General features: G+C 34.0%; 1 protein-coding gene across 1 annotated transcript in view; it reads right to left on the bottom strand.

The window, feature by feature from the left end:
• LOC105217931 (uncharacterized) overlaps window positions 1–12,898 on the bottom strand; it is an 83,008-nt gene that overhangs the window by 55,102 nt on the left and 15,008 nt on the right. Inside the window, exon 3 of the mRNA XM_054227319.1 lies at window positions 7,836–7,870. The gene's annotated coding sequence lies outside the window, so the exon portion shown is untranslated. The remainder of the gene's footprint in view (window positions 1–7,835; window positions 7,871–12,898) is intronic.

Genomic DNA, 12,898 nt, shown 5'->3' with positions numbered 1-12,898 from the left:
CAAAATTCGCAAAAAACCAAACAGCTCGTGAAAGCATTGAAGCAAAAACAACGAGCGTTAGCACTTACAAATATCCATCCATACATACATATGTATGTACATACAACAGTGCAAACAAAGTTCGCGTCGTGGCATAGGGGCGAAAAACTGCTCAACCTACATAATATTTGCTAACATAGCAGAAAAAAGCACAAAAAATTTGTTAGCGAACAAAAAAATTATTTTTGTTTGATGCAAATGCTTAAAAATAGAAGCGACGTGACTGATTATGGTCTAAAATTTTAGCAAATTGTGAAATTTTTATTAGCGCATATTTTATGGATCCCGAAATTTTATTCATAATAGCTGAAAGCATTAAATGCTTATTTATTTTCACTTCTTGGGTTTTTTTAATTAATTCAAATTAATTTCCGATCTCGCGGGTTTAAAAAACGGAATTCCGTAAGTTCATTGTCAATAGCTAAAAGCAATAAAACGCTTATTTATTTTTATTCTACATTTTCTTTAATTCCAAAATTTTGGTATCGAAAAAACCAGGATCCCGAATTTCCAAAAAATAACAAGTAAGGAAGGGCTAAGTTCGGGTGTAACCGAATATTTTATACTCTCGCTATTTATATATTTAACTTTATTTATATTATATAATACACAATTTGACCCACATATTCGTCATATATATTGTATAAAGTCCATTGAAAGTTGGAAACCATAATATTAGGTTAGAAGCACCGAGGTCCTCGTGTTCGCCTTAAAAACCTATGGTCCGATTTCGGCGATTTTTAGAATGGGGCTGCCACACTATAAACATAGTGTTTGTGCAAAGTTCTGCACCGATATCTTCACTAGTTCTTATTTTATACATTGTAATGTAAACGATTCAGATCGTCTTCAAAGTTCTGGTATATAGGAAGTAGGCGTGGTTGTGAAGCGATTTGGCCTATTTTCACAACATATCATTGGGATGTAAAGAAACTATTAGAAACCAAGTTTCATTAAAATCGGTCGAGTAGTTCCTGAGATATGGTTTTTGAGCCATATGTGGGCGATGCCACGCCCATTTTCCATTTTGTAAAAAAATCTGAGTGCAGCTTCCATCTGCCATTTCTTATGTGAAATTTAGTGTTTCTGCCTTTTTCGTTAGTTAGTTAACCCACTTTTAGTAATTTTCAACCTAACCTTTGTATGGGAGGTGGGCGTGGTTATTATCCGATTTCTTTCATTTTTGGAATGTATTAAGAAGTGGCTTATATAGCTCTATTGGTTTCCGAGATATGTACAAAAAACCTATTTGGGGGCGGGGCCACGCCCACTTCCTCAAAAAAATTACATCCATATATGCCCCTTCATAGTGCGATCCTTCATACCAAATTTTATTGCCATAGCTTTATTTATGGCTTAGTTATGGCACTTTATGTGTTTTCGGTTTTCACCATTTTGTGGGCGTGGCAGTGGTCCGATTTTGCTCATTTTCGAAAGCAACCTTCCTATGGTGCCAAGAAATAAGAGTGCCAAGTTTCATCAAGATATCTTAATTTTTACTCAAGTTACAGCTTGCACAGACGGACGGACGGACGGACAGACAGACATTCGGATTTGAACTCCATTTTTTTTAGTTTTGGGTGTTACAAACAACCGTTATGTGAACAAAACTATAATACTCTCTTTAGCAACTTTGTTGCGAGAGTATAAAAATAATTAAAATTATTGATGAACCATAAATTTCGAACTATTGAATAAAATTCTGTAAATTAGCAATTCTCACTCAATGAGTTATATGGGTCTTTAATAATTGAGTACAAAATACTTGGTCTCCAATTCATAATGTCATAAAAACCAGTTGGAAGTATATCAATCATTAGAGTTAATCCTTTAAATAACTAATGAATCACCTATTTATATTTTATTTTGCTAAGCTAGAAGTTAGATTTTGTAGTCTAAATAGTAAATAGTTGTTGGAAATCCAACGCAGAATTACTTTTGCCAACAGGTGCTACTTTGGACTGAGTAGGCTATTGAAAAGTCCTCTATCGACAAACAAAACACAAACTCTACAGCGGCTGCGCTGGTTAGATCATGTTGTTCAAATGGACGAGAGCGCTCCAGCTCTGAAAATGTTCCAGCTGGAGGAAGACTTCCAATCCGTAGGAAGGTCCAAGTGGAGAGATATGGCTTCATTTGGTATTATCAATAGGCGCCAAACTGCCAAAAAGAAGAATGAATGGCGCGCTATTATAAACTAAGTAAGCGGTGTCTACGTCGGTCAAGAAGAAATCTAAATAATTCAATTTTAATCCCGAAACTCGAAATACTCGAACTTATTTGTATAAGCTTTTAGGACTTTAGAACCTAAACGGCTTCACACAACGTGAATTTCAGCAAAAAATAAAATAAAATTCAATTCTCTAGCGACAAATAAAAATTAAAGTGCAAATCAGCAATGCAGAAGACCACTAAGCGCTCAAAAGAGTTCCAAACAATAAACCAACTATAAACTTTTGATTGTTCGATGTTATTGTGCAACAATATAAATTGTATAAAAGTCAATTTAAAAGTTCATTGTTGTCGGCATTTATCTTACGTGACAGCGTACACATACAAACAGCGCTGTCAATATCTGCAAGGCTTGCAACAATTTTTAAACAACGAAATGTTACCTCAAAAACAGCACAGAAATAACAAAAGCAACTGAAAGGTAGAAAGTAAAAAAAAAACGTTCACTATTACGTATACGCCACGTATAACTTGATTTTAGCATGACGTGTGCGACATAATTCAAATTACTCGCCGATTGTCAGGCACACCACGTTACACATGTACTCACAACCACATGCCAACCGCACATACAAGCGCACAAATAACTATAGTTTTAGCGGCAACACTCGTGCATGTGTGTGTGTATGTTGGTGTGTTGACGAGCACTGTCACGACATAACACGAATTTGTCATTTGCGAGTGCGCCTAAATGGTAAACGTGTTTTTGATGTGAATTTATGTTAGTCAAAGCACACACACACACACACACACACCCCTTTTGTTAGGCATGTGCAAATGCAATTTAGTTTTTTATGTTGTTATTAATAAGTATGTATTATTCTTTTAGTGTATAAAAAAATATTATGGGGGAAGATTGTTCAATTATTATTACTTATTTAATTATGTTTTATTCTACAGCAAGATTTCTCAGCAGAATATTTTAAGTAAGAATTTCTGACCTGCTAACACCGCCAGATGACACTCTATATACGTTGAAAAATATAATCACTGAAAACATCTAGAAAGCAAGAGAGAACAATTGGGGATACCTACAGGCTGTATATCGTTCGCCCTTCCAGATATACCGACAGGCGTTCTAATAAAAACCGACACAATACTGAGAGAAGTCGTCTTACACAGATTTTCTAACACCCAAGCGGTAATTTTTTCGCTCTCCCAATGGAGTTTTAGCTCAAAGCTGACATCGACCGACAGTCATCATAAAGCCTAGTCATCTTTCTTTCAAGGACTATAAGTGGTAATGACTAACTGAGGGATCTAAAACATGCCAGACTTTGGGATTATCCCGTAACTATAAAGGAGGTGAATAATTTTAAAATGCGTTCTTAGAATAATATATAGTGCAGGGGATAACCCTAAGGCAACATCTACATTTATTATCAAACTTATTTTTAGTTGTACCGTACATGTAAAGCTCAACTTAGGATAGATTTCTTCATAATAGAATACGAGGTGTGTTCAAAAAATAACGGGAATTTTCGTAAAAAATTATTTATTCTTCTACTTTAGTGTAGTCGCCTTCAATACAAACCTTCTTCATCTACCAATCGTCGAAAAACTTCTCAAACTCGATTTTTGGGATAGCTCTTTCAGCGATTTTTAGTATACTTGTAAAATGACGGCTCTTGAAGGTTCTCTATAGATTTGAAAATAGGAAATAGTCACCCGTAGTCATATCTGGCGAAAAAGTTCGCTGGATCATCGTTACAGTAATGTTTTTGGTCAAGAATTCACAAACAAGGAACGAAATGTGAACTTTTAACAATCAAAAATCGCCAAGAGCATAAAACACGTTTAACCTTAGCGGCTGATACAGACAAAGTAAGCAATATCGTACTCTACATGGTAAAAAATTAAGAAGTGGACATTTAAAGTATTACGAGATTTAAAAATTCCCGTTATTTTTTGAAGATACTTCGGACGCAAATCGTACTTTTTATGATTAGGAAAACTGAATGAAAGATAATCTTCAATGGTTTTTTTTCGAATACCTTGATTCAACGTTATCTGGCGGTAAAACATAAATAGTTTAAAGATTGAAACCGCAATATACCCTGAACAGGGTATATTAAGTTTGTCACGAAGTTTGTAACACCCAGAAGGAAGCGTCGGAGGCCCTATAAAGTATATATATAAATGATCAGTTTGTTGAACTGAGTCGATTTAGCCATGTCCGTCAGTCTGTCCGTCAGTATATATACGAACTAGTCCTTCAGTTTTTAAGATATCGTTTTGAAATTTTGCAGATGTTACTTTCTCTTCAAGAAGCTGCTCATTTGTCGGAACTGCCGATATCGGACCACTATATCATATAGCTGCCATACAAACTGAACGATCGGAATCAAGGGCTTGTATGAAAAACTTCCGCATTTTGCTACATATCTTCACGAAATTTGGTGTTAGTTGTTGTTCATAGAAGTAATTCAATCTCCGAAAAAATTGTTCAGATCGGTTCACTATAGCATATAGCAGTCATACAAACCGAACGATCGGAATCAAGGGTTTGTATGGAAAACTTCTGCATTTTACTACATATCTTCACGAAATTTGGTGTAAGTTATTGCTCATAGAAATAATTTAATTTTTGAAAAAATTGTTCAGATCGGTTCACTATAGCATATAGCTGCCATACAAACCGAGCGATCGGAATCAAGGGCTTGTATGGAAAATTTTCGCATTTGACGTGGTATCTTCACGAAATTTGACATGAATTACTGCTTAAGGTAATAATATAATCTCCGAAGAAATTCTTCAGATCGGTACCCTATATAACCTTAATGTTTCTAGCAAACAACCCGACTAAAAACAATTAGTAAAATGTTTTCTTTTTTTTTACTTACATTTTCTTACGTCTTTAGACATTGTGAAGGGTATATTAGCTTCGGTACAGCCGAATTTAACGTTTTTTCTTGTTATTCATAAATTTTAACAATAATAAAGTTGAATGAAGTAATCAAAGTCAAAACTTTGAGCTATTCGTCATTGAAAATCGAATTTACATCAAATATTTTTAACGTTAATAATATGGTCAAATAAATTATTGTTAAATGGCATTTTTCCACTTAAATATTTATGAAAAACTGAAATTGTACGCTTTAATGTATTTAAGTTGTAGAAAAACTCTACAAACATACACTTCAAATGTAAACGTATTTAAAATAAATATATTAACGAACGCGTTAATTGCTGTTTGCAGTTGAAATATCAGAAGGATCATAACCAATATACAATAAATATTGTGTATAACAACAACGTGTCATTATTTGTCTTTGTGCGCAAATCAAATAAAAAAATAAAAATGAAAATAAAAGAATTACTTCATTTCAATTATTATTGCGCTTATTTAATTTGAAAGGACCCTGAAACAAGCTACAAGGGTTCGGCATTGTGCGTATGCTTAAAATTTCTTGTTATTTTTCTGCTTATTAAGTCGGCAGTAGACACACAAAGAACAAATATAAAGTGAAGCGAAAAATTTCGAAGCTAAACAAGAGTGCCAAGAGAAAAGGTTCAAGAAAGGTACGAACGGACAGGCCAACAGGCGAGGCGAAAATGTGCTGTTGCCAACTTGTTCTTGCGCCGACATATTTGAAAATTACATTTTCCGGTCCATACTTTACAGGGTAAAGGTACGCTGCCTATACCCTTTCGGGCGCAATTGGAAGCAAAATTCACAGAATTAAAAACAAGAAATTATAAACAAACAAAAAGGAGAAATACAAAAAAAAAAAACAAAGGAGCAAAGAGAAAGCAAAGCAATAAAAGATAGAAACTTAGCACTCTTGTTGACACAGTGCTAACGATAATGTTGATTGTTTGTCCGTTTGCTACCAATTGACCTACGGCTGGGCCTGAGAGCGCGGTGTCAAAGCACAGCATTTGATGAATATTCATACTGGGTGAAAGTGATATGAGGTAAGCGGGTCTAAGGGGTGTTGGTTCGAAACACACACATACATTCATACATATGTATATAGAATACCCAACCTTATCACTCAATATCTTTTCGCTGCCATTTAAATGTGCCTTTCACACAACCGACCTACACATATCCAATATCCTGTTGCTTACTGTTATCTATTTATACGAGTTATCCTTTTATACACCTATCTCTATCTCTACATACAACAAATAATGCATGAACAGCGGCGGTGTGTTGTTTTCTATTGACCTGAAAATGGCAGTAAAAATAAAACAGCAAAGCAATCTGAAATGCTCAGGGCGGTCCATTTTGAAGCGCACCGATATTTTTGCTGCTATTCCTGCTGCTCGCACAATATGCCATTATCCCTTACTGTACTCGGTTTTTTCTTTTGTGGATTTGTTGTTTCACTTCTATACCTCGAGCATTGTGTGCTCTTTTGTTGCACACACACACACACAGACGCTACACGTCCGCAATTCGATAACGTGCATGTGCCATAATAAAGTTATTTATTTTATTATTTTTATTGTAGCCTTTACAATTCGCTTTGCAGGCTAAGCTATGAATTGATTTCAATAATTTGTTGATGCCATACAACATTTGTTTGTTATATCTTTTTCTTACACCAGCGTACACGCATACATACTAATAAGAGTTTATTCAGACTTATGTTTTTATGGATTCATCATGTGTGTATGCTTGTATGAGCTTTTAAATTATATTTCAAATCGGTTTCATAGCTTGTACGCTTGTAATATGTGATTATTATGTTTGCAGAGAAAAGGAAAATTAAAATCAGAATTTTATTAGATAAAAGGTAAAGCATACTTGTGTTGTTGACAAAAGGTTATTTCTATCCGAAGCGAAATGTGCTTAAAGCTCATATCTATTATGTATTTATAATAATAATATATTTATATAACCATACTGAATTATACTGAATAACTGAGTTAACAGTTATTAACAGTATTAATTAACTGAGTTAACAGTTATTAACAGTATTCGTGTCGCTAAACCTTAGAGAGTGGCGAATCGAACAAACAACTAGCACAAGCTGAATAGAAATGGTATAACAGATCTGTAAACAAAAAGAAACTAGGATGTGTTGAACAAGAATGACATGAATTCATAGAATTTCATTTTCGCACTATCTATCGAATGTATATAAAAGAAATTGAGTTACTGAATGAGTTTTAAATTAATAGCCTTTTCACACAGCAGCTAATTGTTCAATTAACCGGCCTCTGCTCGATTAAAACGCTTACTAAGATTGATTTACCATACAAAATAAAAATCTACATTAATTTTTAATTGAATAATAATCGACTTGAAAATGAAATGCAACTCTGCGAAAAAGACGTACGATCTACGTTCTTTGCCTGCGATTGGCTGAATTTTTGAATAACAGTTGATTGGTTATCGAGTAGCCGGCAGTGTAAAAGGCCAAAAAGGGCTACTCAATAAAAATTTCGATTGATCAATTAATTTTGCTGTCTAAAAACGCTATAAAAGAGCTTTTAAAAGCGATTAGAAGAGATTACTGAGAGATTGTTGAGTTATAAGTTCTTGTCTGACTAAACTTTGTACTCTATTTTATTGAAAATTTAAGTAAATTTAATGGAAAGTGTGGACTTACCTTTTTAATTAACACTCAGGACTTTTCTTCAAATTCTGGAAAAAATTTTAAAAAGAAAGCATACGATTATATTTATGTTAAGATGAATGTTTTTAAAACTAAAAAAAAAAATAAAATACACAATAGTATATAGTCAAAATTTTATAGTTAAAGCTTTGGTCGAAATTTTATAGCATACATTTAGGTGTATTAAAAATTTACTAAGAACATATTGTACCCTTATATTAATCTACAAATGTCGTAAAAAAATTATTTAATTTTATATTTTAAAACAAAAGAAAAGAAAGAAAATATAAAAATACACCAATGTATATAGCCAAAATTTTATAGTTAAAGCTTTGACCTTAATCATATAGAATACTTTTAGGTGTATACACAGTTTTCCAAAGACCTACTAAACCCTACGGAATATATTAACCACATATTGTACGCATATATTAATCAACAAAATCTGTAAAACATCATTCAATCTTATGCGCTGCTTTTAGCTACTTTCTTCATTTGCGAGTAAGAAATTATAAAATCGATTTGTGCTTTGATTGCTTTTTAATAGCAGCGAAAGTACAAATATCCGGCAACTTTAAGTATACAGTTATGCAAGCAGCAGTTTATAAAATATGTATTACAGTAACTGTAAAGGCTACAAAGCAACAAGAAGCGTGCGGCTGTGAGTTTGAGCGCAGAAAAGTATGCAAGACAATTATGGACGTTGTATCTACACCGCACTTAAAAAGACGTGGGAAGCGCAAGGTGTCGCACAAATACATAAAATAAATATAAAATTATAAACATATTTATATACATAAATACATACATATTTGTATATAATTACATTAATAAATAAGCAGCATATACGATTTGGTTGCCATATTTTAAAGCGGCTTTGCGGTCAGTTACCATACGCTCACACCTGCTTGAGCACATTTGTCTCACATTCTTGGCAGTTAAAATAAATGAGCGAACTTTCGCGTGTACAAAGCTGAAATGCTCAACTTTATGGACATAAATATTTTAACAACACTTGGCTGTACTTTAAAAGGTCTCGAACGTCAAAGTTAAAACGGAAAATGACCAAAATAAATTCGCTAAAGTGCTACGACTAGCACAGAGTAAGTAACTTCCCCGCGTATTACTACCAACTGCTTTGGTAGCCTTGTTTACAAATTGAAATTTAGCTGTTTAAGCCAGCGCTGACCTGGAACCGTTTTTATTGCTGTTGTTGAAAATTTTAGTTGTTGCTTTAATACTTTTCATTTTATAATTTCCCTATTTTTTTGCTTTTATGTAGCGGCGTTCGTTTATAACGCGTCGCAAATTTCACACCCATAAAAACTTTATCAAGCTTATCTCAATTACCTCAAGCTTGTTATAGCAAATAACTGTGTGCTACAGGATAGTGCAAAAATTATTATTTCGTTTAGCTCAAATATATAAAGCTTTGAGTCTAACAATACGATTTTCAAAAGAGGTATTAAAAAATCATCACTCTGAGAAAAATTATATACCTTATCCCCCTTAAGCTCCTAGAAGTATGCTTCATACTTTCTACTGCTTTATACTATATTTTATGAAATACGATTTTAGAAAACAAGTCGGCTATATTAATAAAATTAATTTGTTGAATAATATACTACATCCTGTATTTATTAGAACGGTTTTATATTTTATTCCTCTTAAGCGCCTGGAAGTATGCTTCACACTTTCGACTATATTTGTGTTCATACATATGTGCCACTACAAAACTTTCATAATTTGCTCTCATTCGTTTTCACTTAATTTGCCGCAAACAGAGCAATCGCAAAAATTATTTCTGATTGCTACAAACGATTTAAGTTTTTCAAGTAGTTGGTATATGAAATATACTTTTAGGCGCATTCGCCATATTTTGTGAAAGCTCAAGAGAAATCAAACGAATATTACATATTTATCACATTTGCGTAATTTTGATTTTTGATTTATTATTATTTTTTTATTATATTATTACTCAGTAATTTATTTATTATTATTATTTTAATTATAAGCATTTTACACAATTTATTGACTGATATAAAACAGTTTTATAATTTCGTTTTTTGTTCCATAGAAGATGGAAGTTCAAATCAGGCCTGTTCATCCATCGATTTAAAATGAGACAAATCTAGGTAGCTATCAGCTCACAAGTTCACAGTAAGATTTTCGTTATCATTCACATGCCACCAACCCATATATTTATCCTTACTTTTCAACAAGCCACTCCAACCTAATTTAATTGGTTTTTTTACAAAGACCATGCGAAATTCCCCAATTGCTAATAAAAATCTAGCAATAAATGAATGCTACTTGATACAACGATTGGCAATAAATACTAACGTTTTCCTACTTGTTACTTGCCAATTTGTTTCACATGCATTTGAGGCCACAACATTGACGTTTGCATATGAAATGTTGACATTTGTTCATTCGCTGAGCTTTGGTCAATAATTCAACGAAATCGATTGTGTTCCTTTAATTACATGAGTTAACCTTGTTTATTTGTTTGTAATTTGCCTTGTCAAACATAGACAGCTGTCAATTATCTAAAAATAGTCGAACAGTTGCAACAATTACAATTTGAATATGTGTAAATTTGCCATATATCAGAGAGATTTGAGAGATTTCACATTTAAGGGAAGTTTCCACTAAATTTTGGCACATAAAGTATCAAGCTCAACCAATTAAGAATTTAAGTTTGAAACGGTGGCTTAGTAATACAGTTTTACATTATATATAGTGAACGGTTTACCACCTACACCTATGGGCGTAAAGACTAGCTTTGAATAAGTTCATGACATATTTTAAGTATAATTATATCTTTATAATACTTTCCATTAACACATCCAACACAAGCGATATTTAATTTTTATAGATACGTATGCTGTTGTGTGTCCACAAAGTCCATTAAAAACTATTTTCATTTATTATTATTTTCTCAATGTGCCATAAAGCGTTACGTGTAAATATGTGGACTTTTTTCATTATTATTTATAACATTTTCATTTCACCACCGAGATTGTGTACTGAATAATGTATAGTTTATAAAAGCATTCGGACAATAAAAGCCAGTGATTTGTAAAATCTCGTACGTACATGCCAAGCTAATGCCGATAACTAGTAGACAAGCCGTGAAAGTTTGCATATGTACAGCTGAACATTTAAATCATTGAGCAGATAAACAAGTAAATATAAATGTATTTAGCAATGCAGACAACAGATAGACAGACATATTTGCACTTGCATTTCTAAATTAAAGTTTTTATTGTATAAAAACGGTTATTGTTCATTCATTAGCACTATTTCATTATTCAAATCATCTGTACTAGATGGATACAAGTAAATTTAGGTTGTCTTTTAGAGAGATAGAATGTTTAGAAGATAACTGTCAAGGAAAACATATGTACTTGACATTTATGTGCAGTATAGATTAGGTTCCTCTCTCGACGAACCAAAATCAAACTCTACAAGTCGCTCATTATTCCCGTTCTGATGTATGGCGCTGAAGCGTGGACGATGACAACATCCGATGAGACGACTCTTTGGGTTTTCGAGAGAAAGGTTTTGTGCAAGATTTATGGTACTCTAAACATTGGCAACGGCGAATACCGCAGACAATGGAACGATGGATGGATGAGCTGTACGATTTATTCGATGACATTGACATAGTTCAGCGAATAAAAAGACAGCGGCTACGCTGGCTAGGTCATGTTGTATGGATCGATGAAAACACTCCAACTCTGAAAGTGTTCGATGCAGTACCCGCTCGAGGAAGCGGCGGAATAGGACGACCTCCACTCCGATGGAAGAATCAAGTGGAAAGTGACCAGACTTCAATTGATGCTTCCAGTTGGCGCCAAAAAGAAAAAAGGAGAAGCGAGCGCTCTGGTGGTTAGGTTAGGTCAAAAGTTAGATCTCCACGACTGCAGAGAAACTTACTTGTGTTAACCGACCGAAAGACCCTCACGAATTAACAAAGCGATCTATTATAAAGTTCTTATGACGGCTTATGTCGATTCCAATAAATTCGCTGTGAATACCGTGGTATGTTCAATATACTTTGGCAAATTATCTTGTATATTCTTAGTCCATTGATAGAGCATTATTTTGTTTTGAAAAAGTTTTTGTTTTAAACCTACCGCAAAATTATGAAGAATTATGACTTTTAGATTTAACTCTAACTTAAATCAGTCTGTTTTGCAGAGAACTTGAGGAAAAACGAGTATGCGAGGATTGGACTGTTGAAAACCAAAGCAGGGTAGGTTAGGTTAGCTTAATCTGGTAGACCAATAAGCTACACATAGACCGATTTTGGTCCTTTGCGGTAGATGCCGCGAATTTCAAATGGTGATGTGATTTTACTAACGATAATCTGTATCGCACTGTGTAGGCCCCAAGTGCTGAAGCTGAAGGGCTGGATAGGAGAACGAAGAAACCTTTTGGGAACCGTAAATGCAGAAGACCAAACACAATTGGAATTTCAAATCACAGATAATTTGCGAATAGAAGCCAGTAAAGAAGGTCTGTGGTGCATTCATTCAAAATCACTAAAATTTTTTGTTCGACAATTTGGATTAAAATTATATAAAATGATACAAAGACCTGAACTTTACGACTAGTAGGCGGAATTTAAGCTTCCTACGACTTTGTTTGTTATTTATGAATGTTGAATGTTGAATTTACTTAATGCGAATATCTGCCTGCAAAATATATAGCCAAGCACAAGCACTGCACACCCACCACGGGCCACTTAAAACGAACGAACCACCTGATTTCCACTGACTTGTGGCCGCCAAATAAAGTGGTCATGGACAAAGTGTGCCGCACGGTTTTGTTGCCTACGTTTTAGCAAACGATTGTGCAGTGGTCAGAGCGAGTGAACGAGATAGAGAGTGGCTATATAATTGCGCTGCTTTCTAAAGCAATTTTGAACTAAACGCTTCTTTAAAACGGAATAAGCCAAAAGCTACGTACACTCTCAAACACACGCGCTGTGAAGGCCCAGAGACCGGGCCGCTTTTGTGTTGATCGCTGTGTGTGTATTTTTTCGTGCA

This window comes from Zeugodacus cucurbitae, chromosome 3 (assembly GCF_028554725.1).
Source record: "Zeugodacus cucurbitae isolate PBARC_wt_2022May chromosome 3, idZeuCucr1.2, whole genome shotgun sequence".
NCBI lineage: Eukaryota > Metazoa > Arthropoda > Insecta > Diptera > Tephritidae > Zeugodacus > Zeugodacus cucurbitae.
The sequence above is the reverse complement of the archived record's forward strand: the minus strand, read 5'-3'. Positions and strand labels throughout refer to the sequence as shown.